The sequence below is a fragment of the Orbicella faveolata genome, unplaced genomic scaffold (genome assembly GCF_042242905.1).
Source record: "Orbicella faveolata isolate gen_17 unplaced genomic scaffold, um_ofav_v1 contig_14, whole genome shotgun sequence".
Classification (NCBI taxonomy): Eukaryota; Metazoa; Cnidaria; class Anthozoa; order Scleractinia; family Merulinidae; genus Orbicella; species Orbicella faveolata.
Window position 1 is genome coordinate 13,244,335 of NW_028301541.1, and position 4,181 is coordinate 13,248,515.

A 4,181-nucleotide genomic window follows, 5' to 3' on the forward strand; every position below is an offset into this window, starting at 1 on the left:
GAGAGGAAGGACTTCGATCTTGCCGCTTTTCGGGTTTCCGATTACATCAGTAAATGAGAGATCTGTCAATCTTTTGAGAACCAGAATGAATTTTCAAAGACTCCCCCCCCCTCCTCCCGCCCCCCATCCCTGGTTGTTTGTTTTCACAGTCCACAATTTTACTTTATTTTGTTGAGAAAGTGTTTATTCGAATACGCAAAGTTATCAAAACAAGGTTTCCTAACACTTTTCCCACTCTGAAAATGCCGAAAGCTCTATTAAGTGTAAAACGAACCAGTCGTCATTTTCTATTCAAATAAATATTTATTCACAGACATCCGATTTAGCACAGCTATTGTTAATGGAGCCCTCATATAACATAAACTGGACAAAAATACAGATAATATTAAAATACTACAAGAGCCCCGAAAACTACCATCAATTAAGTTGTCAGTAAAACACTTGAGATTATAACTAGAAAAATCTGACTAATGTTAGGGGAAGATATTCAAATAAAAAAAGTGACAGAAAAAAAGCCCTTTGTGTATATTTTGGCAAATATTGTTCAACACGAATCTCGGTACATTTTAAGGTTACTTCAAACCTTCGCGGGGCTATATTGGTCGATTTTTTTTTGGTCAAGAAAATTAATGTCCGCGAAGCACAAGTTTGCTTACTGTGAACGTTAGGGGTTCTGTTATTTCATTGGCTCGCGGCTTTCAAGTTGACACATTCCTCTGCGAAGGCGTGATATGTTTATAAAGGCGAAAACTCGCACTCGTTTTTCGAGAGAATCCCTTCTCTTTAAATGAATTAATAGGGTATGCGGCTTTGACGTTTTTCCATGAAATTTGGTCAGAACATTCACTGATAGATATGGAACAAAAGCGTGTCGGCGAATTCCTTTATTTTAAATACTTTCCTCGTGGCGGCCTTTAACGTAACAGGTTACGCGAATTTTTCGATAGTCGAGCTTGATAGATCTCTAAAAAGATAACCAATAGAAATAAAAGAAAATGCTGACACGTTTTTGGAGATTGGGGCTTTGTGATTAACACTGCACAGTTATTTTGCATGAACGATCTCATTTGTTACCCGATTAATTCGCTGGAACGTCAGTCGGTCATTTTGGAGTTGACGGCCTCTGCCGCCTTTGGAAAGCAAAATCCAAAACAAAACATAATTTTACCGAATTCTACATTTTATAAGCTTTCTGATGATATATAGTTTGTGGGGGTTTCCTTGAAAACAGCGCGCGTACGAATCTTTTTCTGGAGGACTCCCGCGAAGGTTTGAAGTAACCTTAATTTTCGGCGAAACTTTTTCATGAGCGGTACATTTCGACCCATCATTTTTATTGCAAAGTCGCAACGCGCAAGAAATCATACCATGTTTCAAAATTTTAGACTATTTTGATCTGATATAGCCATTTTGATCATCTCGATGAAAATATTAGGAAGATTTCGCATCAATTTCGTTCAGGTTGGCGGACATTTTGTTTACACTGAACTGACATCATTCATGTGAGAGGATACCTAAACTTCGAGCCAGGATGCGAACGAGGATTTGAGCCAGGATTCGAGCCAGGATTCGAGCCAGAATTCGAGTCAGAATTCGAGCCAGGATTCGAGCCAGGATTCGAGCCAGGATTCGAGCCAGGATTTGAGCTAAGATTAGAGCAGGATTATTCAAAATGAGCGTTTTACGACATGTCACGTGACCTGGTTTCCTTGTTTGCGTTACCCCTTTTGTCTCGTCACAAGTCATTTTGCCACATACATTACACATATACTGAAATCTGAAAATTTGAACATCTGAACTTATATTCCAGAAAGTGTGATAGCAAGTGCAGAGCTCAAAGAAACCACAGTCCGCTCGTCTGGGACAAGTACATTTTACTCTAAGGCAAGAGATGGCCGGCAAACCATCCAGCGACTAAATTTTTGATTTAAACGATTTGTAAACAAGGAGTAAGTTGTAGGCACACGGGTGTAATCAAGTGTTTGGACGAAGCTTGCCAAAAATAACAAATTATAGCGTTGTTTTGTTGATTGCGTTATGTGCAGTGGTTACCTAGCAAGTGATCAAAATCTTCCCCGATCAAATTTCTTTCCACGTCTAAATATAGCCGTGTTCGGCACGAAAACGCCCTGTTTATTTCTCAAAATTTCAACATTTTTTACACTGTATAAAATCAAACTCGACATCAATGTATCAAAGCTATAGAAACTATACCCAAAAAGAAGCCTTATATATTCTTACAGCAAAAACCATCGAAGCCCTTGCCAGCATTTTTAATGAACAAATCCAACTATTGGAATCCCCGTGGCAAGTCAAATTTTCTGTTAGAAATACACTTGGGCTCCGCCAAAATGAAATGAATTAGTATTATTAAAAAGCAATTGACTAGTAAATCTACTAAGTTATCAAAAAACTTTCAATGTTCCTAAGTGTTCACGTAAAATAGTTTTTCATTCAAACGAAGATTTTCTCTCGCCTGAAACTATTTTTCATTTACCTAGCAATCAAAAAATATATACACACTCGCCGGCTTTACAAATTCGACACTGTGCCTGCTCCCTGTGTCAAAATTGACGTACATGAGCCGAATTGTTTTTGATTCTACTTGCAAGTCAGTCGGGAACACGCTGGTTCTATATTTTGGGTTCCGATCACGTGATCAAAATGGTAGGAAAAACTAAAGGCGCGGAAAGGGTGAATCCTAGCTCAGATCCTAGCTCAAATCCTAGCTCGGATCCTGGCTCGGATCCTGGCTCGGATCCTAGCTCTAATTCTAACTCGGATCCTAGCTCGGATCCTAACTTGGATCCTGGCTCGGATCCTGGCTCGGATCCTGGCTCGAATCCTGGCTTTATTCTTAGTTTATCTCTTCATGTGATGTGCCAGTTTAATTTCTTTTCGTTTGCTAGTGTTCTGTTATTTCAATCAATCAGTCAACAACTGAATTCTCCACATTCAATACGATAGGCTTGAGTTTAAAACGTTGTCCGGTGAGAAAGTAATACACGGCCCTCCATTGTTTTGCCTTGTATGTAATATAAAAAGAGATCAAGATATTATTCTACCTTAAATCCTACGAGAAAGTTTAGCTTTATGATGGTTGAATCTCAGTACCACCTTTGGCATTAGAATTTCACTTAAGATCTCGAGGGGACGAAGTTGCCGCGACAGTGACGAGAGAGACCCCTTTACTCGGAATTCCGAAAATCCTGCCGTGTAAAAAAATCACTCAGGAGAATTTGTGGAGGCATTGAAACGAGACAGAATGAATTGCAAAACTATCTTAAAGCACAAGGTATGCCACACACACATGCTAATGTACGCAGCTCCTTAGAGTATGTAAACAAGGTCCGTGTGCAAAGGATCATTAATCTTTTGGATTACGTTGAAGACCAAGGATGGGCAGACGGAAGTGGCATAGGTTCTCTGGCTAGGAAGATGTTGAGAAGTGGATCTGGTTACACTGTGCATACTCTTTTCTTGCTGAAAGACTCTTTACATATGGACGATGCGAACAAAAGCAGATTGGTGAATTTAATAAATACTGCAAAATAGTATATCGAATTTGGTGAGGTATATCAAACGACATTCGAGTACAATGGAACAACAGCTGATCGAATGATCACAATGATGCTACTTCGGCTTATGACCGTGTTGACAATGCCCATTAACACAACAGACGAAATGAAAGCTAGACAGCGCGATGTGGAGGCTTTAAAACGTTGGATGGTTAGCGCCTTGACAATCAACAAAGCATTTGAAGACGTCATCAAACCAGATGATAATGGATTTCATTAATTGCATTCTACGCTCCCGCATGTGTACCGCACGCGTTGTACACGGCTGCCCAAGTGCAACATCTCTTAGAAGGGACGGACTTCGCCTTATCAAACGCCGCAAAAAGCAATTTATGCAGAGCTCTCCACACTCTTAGAGAAAACTCCAAGTAGTGTTGGGGGACGCTTTCGTGGCTACTCTAGCGAAGTTCTCAAACAAATCCTTCCTGCCTATGCATTTGCCAGCTTATCCCACCCAGGGGTCCACCTGCAACTTCTACAAAAGGAATAAGCATCCCGGCCTTGACTAAAGATGCTGAGATGTTTGCACTCTTGTATCAGACTTCAGATCCTATCATCACTAAATACTTAGAAGATGGATGGGTTTACGATGGGAAGTCATGC